Source organism: Triticum aestivum, chromosome 3B, assembly GCF_018294505.1.
Source record: "Triticum aestivum cultivar Chinese Spring chromosome 3B, IWGSC CS RefSeq v2.1, whole genome shotgun sequence".
Taxonomy (NCBI): domain Eukaryota; kingdom Viridiplantae; phylum Streptophyta; class Magnoliopsida; order Poales; family Poaceae; genus Triticum; species Triticum aestivum.
This window is the reverse complement of record NC_057801.1, coordinates 413,336,395-413,349,881: the sequence shown is the minus strand read 5'-3', so window position 1 is coordinate 413,349,881 and position 13,487 is coordinate 413,336,395.

The following is a 13,487-nucleotide window of genomic DNA, read 5'->3' as shown; positions in this document are numbered from 1 at the left end:
CAGAACCAGCAGGGATGTAGCGGACGGCCTCGACTTCAGCCCACTTGGTGAACTTCTCCACGGCGACGTAGAGGTAGCGATAGCCCCCTGGCGTCTGAGGAAAAGGGCCCAGGATATCTAGCCCCCAGACCGCGAATGGCCATGTGAGGGGTATGGTTTGCAGACCTCCTGTCGGCTGATGGATCTGCTTGGCATGGAATTGGCAGGCATCGCAAGCCTTCACAAGTTCGACAGCGTCATTGAGCGCAGTGGGCCAATAGAAACCGTTGTAGAACGCCTTGCCGATGAGGGTCCGTGACGACGAATGATGCCCACAGTCTCCATCGTGTATATCTGCCAGCAATTCCTTCCCTTGTTCCCTGGTGATGCAACGCAGGGACACATCGTTCGGTCGTTTCCAATAGAGCTCTCCATCCATGATGCAGTACGTTGTAGCTTGCCGCGCCACACGCTCTGCCTCCTCCTCCTTCTCCGGCAAGGTCCCTTGCGTTAAGTAGCTCCTGAGCTCTGTGATCCAGCACCCCTCCTGAGGCTCCATCGTCAGGAGCAGGCGTGCTCCTGAGTCCGGGCCACAGGCTGGGGCTCCCGAGGCAGGTGGCTGAGGAAGCTCCACCCGAGGTTGTGCTATGCTCGACAATGGTGGCAGGGCTGAAGGCTTGAAGAGCCGTTCCTCACAGACGCCCGACTCCTGGGGCAACCGCCTGGAGGCTCGTTTGGCGATGTCGTCGGCCTCTTGATTAGTGCCGCGGGGCACATGCTGTAGCTCCAACCCCTAGAACTGCTTCTCCATCCTATGGACCTCCGCAAGGTAGGCCTCCATGTGCTCATCTCTTGGCTCGTATACCTTGTTGGAGAAATTGACAAGGAGCTGCAAATCGCCCTTGATAGTAAGACGCTTCACTCCCAGGGCAGCGGCGGCCTTCAGGCCCGCTATCAATCCCTCGTACTCTGCTATATTGTTGGAGACCTTCTCGCCTTGCTGGAAACAGAGCTGCACAGCGTAGTAGAGCTTGTCCTGAGTGGGAGATATGAGCACCATCCCAGCCCCAGCACCCTGCCTGGAGAACGCTCCATCGAAGTACATGACCCAGCCTTCTGGCGCCTCGCTTCCTGGGGAAAGGGATTGATCCTCGCCGGCCCTGAGGCCCGGTGCCTCTGTCCATTCGGCCACGAAATCTGCCAGCGCGGCCCCCTTGATGACTCTGGTCGTGCTGAATTCGAGCTGGAATGCTTGCAGTTCAATGTTCCACTCAGCGACCCTTCTGGCTGAGTTAGGGCTCCTGAGCACCCTTTCCAAGGGGTATGCCGAGACAACCTTGATCGGATGACCCTGGAAATAGTGCCGCAGCTTGCGCGAAGCCACCAGCAGCGCGAGGAGGAGCTTCTGCGGCATGTGGTACTATGCCCTCGCATCCCGTAACACCGTGCTGACGAAGTACACCGGGTGCTCGACGAGGCTTGGGGCGTCGGTACTGGTGGCGTCCTCGGGAGGCCGTGGTGCCTCCCGAGGTGGTGGAGCCTCCAGAAGCTGGTTGCCTGGAGGAAAGGCCTCTCCCGCCCCTGGTGTGCTCCGCTGCAACGGCTGATCTTCCTCAGTCATGGTGGTGACTTCCGCGAGTCCCTTTTGATCCAGATTTGCCTTGGCTCGGGTGGCTGCCGTGGTCTTGGCCCGACGCTCCTCTCTAACTGCCACCAGGGCTGCGCTAGCGGAGTAGGGAGTGGCGGCGAGGTAGAGTACCAAGGGCTCTTGAGGGCACGGGGCCACCATCACTGGAGGGCTGGTTAGGTATCTCTTGAGATCATGGAACGCCTTGTCGGCCTCTTCAGTCCATTCAAAGGGCCCCTTTTTCTTCATTAGCTGGAAGAAAGGCAGCGCCCGCTCCCCCAATCAGGAGATGAAGCGCCCCAGTGCCGTCACGCGCCCCGTGAGCTTCTGCATTTCCCTGAGGGTCTTTGGTGGGCTCATGTCCCCAACTGCCTTGACCTTTTCTGGGTTGGCCTCGATGCCTCGATGGGACACGAGGAAACCCAAGAGCTTGCCCGAGGGGACTCCAAACACACACTTCTCCGGGTTGAGTCGCAGGCTCACCATGTTGGGGCTCGCGAAGGTTTCCTCCAGGTCTTGTATCAGGGTCTTGGCCTCGCGAGACTTCACTACGATGTCGTCGACGTAAGCCTCCACATTCTTCCTGAGCTGCGGGCCCAAGGTGATGTGCATGAGCCGCTGAAAGGTTGCCCCCGCGTTGCGCAGTCCGAATGGCATGCATGTATAGCAGTACACCCCACACGGGGTTAGGAAGGCCGTCTTATCCAAATCTTCCACCGCCATCTTGATCTGGTGATACCTGGAGAAGGCATCCAAGAAGCATAACAGGTCACACTCAGTGGTGGAATCGACAATCTGGTCGATGCGAGGGAGCGCGAACGGATCTTGCGGCAATGCTTTGTTGAGATTGGTGAAGTCGACACATATGCGTTCCTTTCCTCCCTTCTTCGGCACAACCACGGGGTTGGCCAACCAATCCGGGTATCGGACCTCGCGAATAAGCCCCGCGGCTTCTAGCTTGCGGGTCTCTTGGATGATGAAGGCCTGCTTTTTAGTGGACTGCCTCCTCGCCTTCTGCTTCACGGGACGCACGTTGGGACACACGTTGAGGTGGTGCTCGATTACGCCCCGTGGGATCCCTGCCAGCTGATCGGGCTCCCAGGCGAACACCTTCTTGTTTGCCCGCAGGAACTTGACCAGGGCTTCCTCCTGCTCAGGCTCGAGGTTGGCGCCTATGGTGAAAGTGGCGTTAGTGGACCCGTCCTCGTCGACAGGTACCTGCTTGGTTTCCGCCTTATCTTGGGTGAACAACTGCTTCTTCTTGGTCGGTGCAGCCCCCTTGGGCTTGGGGGTTTCTGCGTCGGTGGGCCGCGGCGCCGCCGCCGTCTTGAGGGCGAGCTTGAGTACTCGTAGCGCACCTTCGGTGTCTCCGGGCACGGTGAGGACGCCGTTGCTCCCGGGCATCTTCATGAGGTTGTACCTCGGGTGAGTCACGGCCATGAATTTGGCCAATGGTGGATAGCCGAGGATGGCATTGTAGGGGAGGCCGATGGGGGCGATGTCGAAATTGACCAGCTCCGTGCGGCAATTGTCGTAGGTGCCGAAAGTTACCGGAAGTCGGATCTTCCCCAAGGAGCTGGACGACCCGCCTCCGACGCTCGAGAAAGGCCGGCTGGGTTGCAGCTGCTCCCGGGGTATGCAGAGGAGGTTGAAGGCCTCAACTGAGAGCACGTTGAGGCCCGTGCCACCGTCGATGATGGTCCTGGTGACGGCCACCTGGTAGATGGTGGGCGTGCAGAGCATGGGGAGCGTGCCCGAGCAGGCCGAGTTGGTGGGGTGGTCCTCAAAGTCGAAGGTCAGCCCGGCCGGCGGCTCCGTCTGGCCAGAGGGAGGCCCCTGCCTCGTGGCGGTGGCGTCGACCCGGCGGACGAATGGCTTGACGTGGAGGCTGGAGGGCGGCGCCTGCGAGCCGCCCAGGAGGGCCGCGACGACCGAGGGAGCCGGCGCGACGGGGTGGGTGAGGAAGAAGCTGCGCGGCTCCTCCCTAGAGGTCACCGGGGAATGCTGGGACGATGCTTGCCGCCCGTTCCCCGCCGGGCCGGTGGCGGTGTTGACGGCAGGTGATAGGGGACGACAAGGCGCACGCCGACGGGAGCCCTCTGGGCAACATGGGAAGCGAGGGCGGCTCGGCGCTCGGCGCGAGCCCGACGAGCGTCAGACATGGATGCGATGGTCGGGGAAGAACGAGACGACGGAAGGCAAATTCCGGCGCACCCCTACATGGCGCGCCAAATGTCTGATTTCGGGTTCCGGAAGACCCTTGAGGTTCGAACACTGGGGTGCGCACGGAGATTCAACCCTCTACCGGCTCGCTCCTCGCCGAATTGCTAGGACCTAAACTACCAAACTGAACAGCACAAGAGACACAAGATTTATACTGGTTCAGGCCACCATTGTGGTGTAATACCCTACTCCGGTGTGTGGTGTGGTGGATTGCCTCTTGGGCTTGATGATGAACAATACAAGGCAGAACAGCCTTGCGAGGGTCTGTTCGTGGCTGGTGCGACGAACTGCTGGGAGGAGTTCAATCGCCCTCTCTACCGGTTTTCTGGTGAGGGTTCTGTCGGTCCCTTCCTTGTGGTGGCTAGTCCTATTTATAGGCAAAGGCCGTGGGCCTCTTCCCAAATATTGAGCGGGAAGGGCGCCAACAATTGGCCATTTTGAAGGGGAACATCGGGTACACTTATCCTAACTAAAGTTGGTCCTCGCCTGTCAAAGGCTCTCGTGGTGACGCCTACTTACGCTCCACAATGACTTCCTTCCTGCCGTTGGGCTGGTCTTGGTCTTGTTGCACCGAAATGGATGCCTTTGCTTGATGCTCTCGCCTGCGCTTGCTCCCTTTGCACCAAAGAGGAAAGGAGGACACTGCGCGGGCTGGCGCCCGACTGGCGCCCTTGGTCATCATGGCTTGCGTCATGGGCACCTCGTGAGGTACCCCGCCTTGAACTCTCCGCCTCCTCATGAGCCAGCCTGACGAGGCCGTGCCTGAGGAAGCTCCTTGTCGTCCGCCCCGCGAGGCTTGGCCCCTCGCGAGGGTCTTGAGCTTGTGTTGATGAAGATGGGCTGTGCTGGGCCTCCTTTGAGCCACGCCGCAGGCCGCAAGCAGGCAAGTCTGGGGACCCCCGTTCCCAGGACACCGACACCCATCATGCACAACCCCGATGACAAGTCGAGCAATTGGTTCATAATTTTTAACCCACTTCAGCTTTTTCAACTCTCACGCAATACATGAGCGCAAGCCATGAATATAGCACTATAGGTGGAATAGAATATGATGATGGAGGTCATGTGGAGAAGACAAAAAAGGAGAAAATCTCACATCGACGTGGCTACTCAACGGGTTGTGGAGATGCCCATCAATTGATGTCAATGCGAGGAGTAGGGATTGCCATGCAACGGATGCACTAAGAGCTATAAGTGTATGGAAGCTCAACAAAAGAAACTAAGTGGGTGTGCATCCAACTTGCTTGCTCATGAAGACCAAGGGCATTTGAGGAAGCCCATCGTTGGAATATACAAGCCAAGTTCTATAATGAAAATTCCCACTAGTATATGAAAGTGACAACATAGGAGACAATCTATATGAAGAACATGGTGCTACTTTGAAGCACAAGATATGAGACTCACTACATGAAGAACATGGTGCTATTTTGAAGCACAAGTGTGGTAAAAGGATAGTAACATTGCCCCTTCTCTCTTTTTCTCTCTTTTTTTTGTTTTCTCTCTTTTTTTTGGGCCTTCTCTTTTTTTTGGCCTTTCTTTTCTTCTTTTTTTATTTTTTTTATTTTTTTCGTCCGGACTCTCATCCCGACTTGTGGGGGAATCATAGTCTCCATCATCCTTTCCTTACTGGGGCAATGCTCTAATAATGATGATCATCACACTTTTATCTACTTACAACTCAATATTACAACTCGATATCTAGAACAAAGATATGACTCTATATGAATGCCTCTGGCGGTGTACCGGGATGTGCAACGATCTAGCGTAGCAATGACATCAAAAAATGGACAAGCCATGAAAACATCATGCTATCTATCTTACGATCATGCAAAGCAATATGACAATGAATGCTCAAGTCATGAATATGATGATGATGGAAGTTGCATGACAATATATCTCGGAATGGCTATGGAAATGCCATGATAGGTAGGTATGGTGGCTGTTTTGAGGAAGATATAAGGAGGCTTATGTGTGATAGAGCTTATCGTATCACGGGGTTTGGATGCACCGGCGAAGTTTGCACCAACTCTCGAGGCAAGAAAGGGCAATGCACGATATCGAAGAGGCTAGCAATGATGGAAAGGTAAAAGTGCGTATAATCCATAGACTCACATTAGTCATAAAGAACTCATATACTTATTGCAAGAATTTATTAGCCCTCGAAGCAAAGCACTACTACGCATGCCCCTAGGGGGATAGATTGGTAGGAAAAGACCATCGCTCGTCCCCGACCGCCACTCATAAGGAAGACAATCAAAGAAACACCCCATGCTTCAAATTTGTCACACAACGGTTACCATACGTGCATGCTACGGGACTTGCAAACCTCAACGCAAGTGTCTCTACAATCCACAACCACCCACTAGCATGACTCTAATATCACCATCTTTATATCACAAAACTATTGCAAGGAATCAAACATATCATATTCAGCGATCTACAAGTTTATGTAGGATTTTATGACTAACCATGTGAATGACCAATTCCTGTCATCTCTCTAAATAGATATAAGTGAAGCAAGAGAGTTTAATTCTGTCTACAAAAGATATGCCCACGCTCTAACAATATAAGTGAAGCAAAAGAGCATTCTACAAATGGTGGTTTTCTATGTAAAGAGAAACAGGCAATCCAACTTCAAATGATATAAGTGAAGCACATGAAGCATTCTATAAAGCCACACTCAAAAGATTTAAGTGAAGTACAATGAGCATTCTATAAATCAACCAAGGACTATCTCATACCAGCATGGTGCATAAAAGAAAAATAAAAACCTAATTGCAAAAGACACTCCAAGACTTGCACATAATGCATGAACGAAACGAATCCGAAACATACTGATACTTGTTAAAAAAAGAGGGGATGCCTCCCCAGCATCCCCAAGCTTAGACGCTTGAGTCTCTTTGAATATTTACTTGGGGTGCCTCGGGCATACCCAAGCTTGAGCTCTTGCCTCTCTTCCTTCTTCTCATATCGAAACATCCTCGATTAGACACTATATCCACACAAAACTTCAACAGAAAACTCGGTAAGATCCGTTAGTATAATAAAGCAAATCACCACTCTAAGTAATGTTGCAAACCAATTCATATTTTGTTTTTGCATTGTGTCTACTTTAATATAACTTTTCCATGGCTTAATGCACCGATATAAATTGATAGATTCATCAAAACAAGCAAACTATGCATCAAACCAGAATCTGTCAAAAACAGAACGGTATGTAGTAATCTGAACATCCACCATACTTCTGGTACCCCAAAAGTTCTACCAAAATTAGGAAAAATAAACAAGTTGTATAGCAAGACAGTGAAAAAATAATCAGAACCATTGACGTTCCAGTTAGAAATGTAAAATCGCGCACTACAGTCAAAGTTTCTGTCCTGCACCGTACAAACCAACAAGCATTGTAAACATCCTAAAGGCAAATCTTGGCACATTATTTTTATAATACAATGGAATTGTACAAGGGGATAATTATTTTGATGAAAATTTATTGTAATCAAGATTCACAAAGTTTCCATGAGCATGAACAAAGTTCAAGGAGCTCTCCCACTTCAACAATGCTTGTCTCTCTCACTTTCACTTTCCTTTTTGAAAAGTTTTAGGTTCCCCTCTTTATTTTTTTTGTTTTAAAACTATATAAAAGCACTCAACAGAAATAAATGACTCTCTAAAACTTCCGGGTTGTCTCCCTGGCAGCGCTTTCTTTAAAGCCATTAAGCTAGGCATAAAATGCTCAAGTAATAAATCCACCCGGATCCCAAGGTATATCAAAGCCAATTTTAGTTAACAATGATTTGTAATTTAGTAGTGAGCACAAAGTAACATATATCATGCAACAACGAAGTCTAACTCTCTTTCTATGCATCGACATGTGATAAAAGAACAATTCATGCACACATAGTAAAGGCCAATGCATAGTATAAGCAATTTCTTGCAATTGTATCATGTGGGAAACATAGAGAGGTGGAGATATAGTTCCTCTCTCATAATAATTGCAAGTAGGAGCAGCAAGCACATGCATATTACATTCATCAAAATCATCATGTGCAATGGTAAAAGGCAACCCATCAATATAATCCTTAATAAGCACAAACTTCTCCGATATAGTGTAGTTGGGAGAATTCAAAACGATAATAGGACTATCATGCGTGGGTGCAATAGCAACAATTTCATGTTTAACATAAGGGACTATAGCAAGTTCATCTCCATAAGCATAATTCATATTGGCATCTTGGCCACAAGCATAGCAAGCATCATCAAAAAGGGATATTTCAAACAAATTCAAGGGATCATAGCAATCATCATAGCAATCATCCTTCGGTAAGCACAAAGGGGAATTAAATAATGTATGAGTTGGAGGGTTACTCTCATTAGAAGGTGGGCACCGGTAGCTAATCCGCTCTTCCTCCTTTTGTTCTTCGCTCTCCTCATCATCTTTTTCATCTAATGAGCTCAAAGTTTCATCAATTTCTTCTTCCATAGCTTCCTGCAAAATATTAGTCTCTTCTTGGACAGCGGAAACTTTCTTAATAAATGCATTAATGTAGTAATTGTATTCATAATTTGCATAGCAATATCTAAGTATAGCAAGATTTTCAGGCCTATAAACATCATCATCTAAAGCTTCATACTTTTCAAACAAAGCTTCAATTTCATAAGCAGCCTTAAAAGCAACACATTCTTCTATTTGTTCCACATCATAGTAATCATATATACCATTAGCATAAGAAGCTAAGGTTTCATTATCATTAAATTCGCATGAAAAGGGAAGGTGTGGAGCCTCCATCCTAGAGCAACAAGTAATATCATATCTCAAGCATAGATCCCAGGCATACCAACGCAACATAATAAATTGATCCCATAATATTTTACCTTTTTGTGTCAAGCGATAATCCCTAAAGTATTCACATTGATCCAACGTTACTCCCATTATAAAGTTGAATGGGGTTTTCTCAGGATTATCAAAGTAGTACATAATATCTTTCACATAATGAGAATCGAGGGTTTTAGGAGTTACCCCATCCTCATGAGTATCAAGTACAACTAATTTTTTTGGTATTTTGCGTTCCATATCCATGACTAAAGATAGAGAACAACTTAGAACAGCAAATAAAAATTACTTAGTGATAAAGCAAACAAGCACACACGAGAATATTCACCCTATGCTATGACTCCCCGGCAACGGCGCCAGAAAAAGGTCTTGATGACCTGCAAGTATACGGGATAGTTGTAGCCTCTTTCGATAAGTAAGAGTGTCGAACCCAATGAGGAGCTAAAGGTAGAACAAATACTCTCTCAAGTCCTATCGGCCACTGATACGACTCTACGCACGCTTGACGTTCGCTTTACCTAGAACAAGTAAGAAACTAGAAGTACTTTGTAGGTGTTTTTGTGTAAGTTTGCAAGAAAGTAAAGAACACGTAAAGATAAACTAGGGGCTGTTTAGATAAAGATGCAACAAAGTAAATATAGCGAGTGTGGAAAAGTGGTGATAGGATTTGTGGAATTGTCCCTAAGCAATTGACTATGTTACTAGTCCGGTAATCGCTATCGCAATTCTATTTGAGGGAGAGGCATAAGGTAACATACTTTCTCTACTTGGATCATATGCACTTATGATTGGAACTCTAGCAAGCATCCGCAACTACTAAAGATTCATTAAGGTAAAACCCAACCATAGCATTAAAGTATCAGTCCCCTTTTATCCCATACGCAAACAACCTACTTACTCGGGTTTGTGTTTCAGTCACTCACGCAACCCACCATAAGCAAATCATAAACATATTGCAAACCCTACAGCGGGAATCCCTCACGCTTGCGCGACACGGAGGGCACAATAGGACAGCACCAATAATAAAACATGCAACTCAAATCAATCATAGCAATTCATCAATCACTGATAGGACAACGAAAATCTACTCATACATCATAAGATGGCAACACATCATTGGATAATAATATGAAGCATAAAGCACCATGTTCAAGTAGAGGGTACAGCGGGTTGCGGGAGAGTGGACCGTTGTATATAGAAGGGGGAAGGTGATGGAGATGTTGGTGAAGATGGCGGAGGTGTTGGTGTAGATCGCGGTGATGATGATGGCCTCCGGCGGCGTTTCGGCGCCACCGGAAGTAAGGGGGAGAGAGGCCCCCTTCTTCTTATTCTTCCTTGACCTTCTCCCTAGATGGGAGAAAGGTTTCCCCTCTGGTCCTTGGCTCCCATGGCTTGGGAGGGGCGAGAGCCCCTCCGAGATTGGATCTATCTCTCTGTTTCTGCGTTCTCAGATTCTATCCCTTCACCGTTTCCTTTATATCTGGAGATCTGTAACTCCGATTGGGGTGAATCTTTCGCCCAGATCTTTCTCATAAAATTATCTTTCTTGCGCCAGAAGAAGAGTATCAACCGCCTTACAGGTGGACCACGAGGGCCAGGGGTGCGCCTAGGGGGGTTAGGGCGCGCCCCTTACCTCGTGACCACCTCGGACACCATTTCGCGTTGATTTTACTTCCCAAAAATCATAAATATTCCAAAAAAATCTCCGTCCGTTTTTTATCCCATTTGGACTCCGTTTGATATTGGGTTTCTGCGAAACAAAAAACATGCAATAGACAGGAACTGGCACTGGGCACTGGATCAATATGTTAGTCCTAGAAATAATATAAAAAGTTGCCAAAAAGTATATGAAAGTGAATAATATTGGCATGGAACAATAAAAAATTATAGATACGACGGAGACGTATCAACTTCATTACCGGTTTTCCCAGGACCAAGAGAGGGAATAATGTTATCTTCGTCGTTATCGGTCGTCTTTCCAAAGTGGCCCATTTCTTGCCTGTTCGCGAGAGTATAACCGCTAGTCAGTTAGCAGACTTATACATCTCCCGAATAGTGTCCCTCCATGGTGTTCCGCTGAAATTAACTCGGATCGAGGAAGTCTATTCACCTCTCGATTTTGGGAAAGTTTCCAAAATGCTATGGGAACCCGCCTTTCCTTTAGCACCGCCTTTCACCCTCAGTCAAGTGGTCAAGTAGAACGCGTCAACCAGATTCTAGAAGACATGCTTCGAGCTTATGTTATCTCATTCGGAATGGATTGGGAGAAATGCCTTCCATTTGCCGAATTTGCTTATAACAACAGCTATCAATCTAGCTTGGGTAAAGCCCCTTTTGAAGTTCTCTATGGACGAAGGTGTCGAACGCCTCTTAACTGGTCAGAAACCGGGGAAGGACAATTCTTTGGCCCGGATATGATCCAGGAAGCAGAAGAGCAAGTTTGCATCGTTCATGAAAAGTTGAAAACTGCCCAATCTCGTCAAAAGAGTCAATATGACCGAAAACATAAGGCTATGACTTTTGAGGTTGACGAGAAGGCTTACCTTCAGGTTACTCCTCTGAAGGGAACCCATCGTTTCGGTATCAAAGGCAAATTGGCTCCTCGCTACATTGGACCCTTTCGCATTCTTGCCAAACAAGGAGAATTTGTCTACCAATTGGAATTACCTCCGCATCGCTCCAGAGTCCACGATGTCTTCCACGTCTCTCAACTCAGGCGTTGCTTCTCAAATCCTATCCGTGGAGTGGACCACGAAATGCTTGATCTTCAAGATAATCTCACGTATCAAGAGTACCCCGTTCGTATCCTCGATCAAGCCGAGCGTACCAGTCGACGTCGTAATATCAAGTTTCTCAAGGTTCAATGGTCGCACCATTCTGAGAAAGAAGCAACTTGGGAAAGGGAGGATCATCTTCGACTCGAGTATCCCGCCTTCTTCCCGGAGGATCCTAAATCTCGGGACGAGATTCTTTTGAGTGGGGGTGAGTTGTCACACCCTAGCTAGTTCATGCATTAGAGTGTTGCATCATGTCTATTCATTCAACAGAAACTTGAAATGGGGATGACAGAACCCCCAGCCCCCTCTGAAAACAAATAGGGTTTACCAAAAAATATTTTCAATGAACCTGAAATGCCCTTCTAAAATGTCCATCATTTTTGTCTTGGTTCAGAACCTCTGCCAAAAGTGGTGCACAATTTTCTAGGTCATCCTAAGGTCTTTGAAATGAATCATAAGTATTTGAATTTGGACATTTAAAATCTATAAAATATTTTAAATGTCCAAATAATCCTAAACTAAAATGTTTCATGTTGTTTAAATTCTAAACAGTGGGCACGAGCAGTTTGGGGACTTTTGGAGTTGCATAGGTATTTTTAGAAAGTCCAAAAAGTTACAGAAAAAATAGAAAAAAGAAATAAAAAGAGAGAGAGGGAAACTAACCTGGCAGCCCACCAGCCGGCCCACCTAGCCGGCCCAGCCCAGCAGCCGCTCAGCGAGCTGCTTGACCTGGCCCGGCAGGCAGGCAGGTGCTCGATGGCGACTCCAGCGCGTGCCACGCAGCTGCTCGCCGCCCTGCTTCCTCCCCTCGCCGCCCTGCTAGCCTGGACGACCTCGACGTCGCGCCTCGACCCCTCTGGACACGCCCATTCTCCCCCTGCCTCTGTCCCTCGCTCTCCACCGCCGTGGCCGACGCTGCCGCGCCCGCACCACCGTGAAGCTCGCGCTCTCCGTCAACCCTGCGCCGTGCCACCGTGTCCAGGAGCTCCGCCGCCCTCCTCTCCTTCGAGCTAGCCGAGCCCCGAGCGCTCGCTTGCCCCGAGGCCTCTGCACCAACCTCGCCCGACTCCGCCACCACTGGAGATCCCTTTCGCCGTCGCCGCCGCACCAGCTCATACCCGACCGCGCCGTCTGCTCCTACGAGACCGCCGTGAGCCCAGCTACCTTCTCCCCCTTCCCTTTCTCGCTCTCATGCACCACAGCGAGCACACGAAGCTTCACCGCATGCGCCGCCGCCGAGCTCGTCGCCGACGTGACTCCGACCAGCCACCGGCCACACCACCGTGTCCAACACACTCACCGCATTCGCAGGCGCCCAACGCGCCACTCAACGCGCCTCGCCGTGCCCCGTAGCCTCGAGTACGACCTCGCTCGAACTCCTGAGACCACCAAGGTCGTCGCCGGCGATGTTCCCGGCCACCCCGAGCTCCACCACTGCCACCAAACGACGCGGCTCGCTCCCCGCGTCCCGTAGATGCCCTTCACCGCCCTTTTGGTCGCCGGAGCACGAAAACGCACTTCCACCGCCGCGTCTGGCCTCGCCGGCGGCTAAACGCCGGCGGGTTTGACCCCGTTGACCTTTGACTGGGCGGGCCCAGGTTGACTCCCCACCCCCTAGTCTATGACAAGTGGGGCCCGCTCTGCTAATTAGCTTAGATTAGCACTAACTAAATTTAGTTAGTTTAAATAGCTACTGACACGCGGGACCCACTGGTCAGTTTGACCTGGACCAGCTCCATGGACCACTGACGTCATCCTGACGTAATGCTGATGCAGTAAATTATTTACTGGAATTATTTTTACACAGGAAATTCCAGAAAATACCACAAACTTCAAAAATCATAGAAATTAATCTATAGCTCCAAATGCAAAGTGTTATATATGAAAAATGATCAGAAAAATCCAATCTATCCATCTGTACTGGTTTCATGCATGTTTAAGCAAGCTAACCTGCTGTTTAGTGCAGAACAAGATAAAGCACTTAAAAGGGGCACTTATGAGTTTGAAACTTGAATCTTTGGTTCAAAATAGTTCAAACCCATCTGGTCTT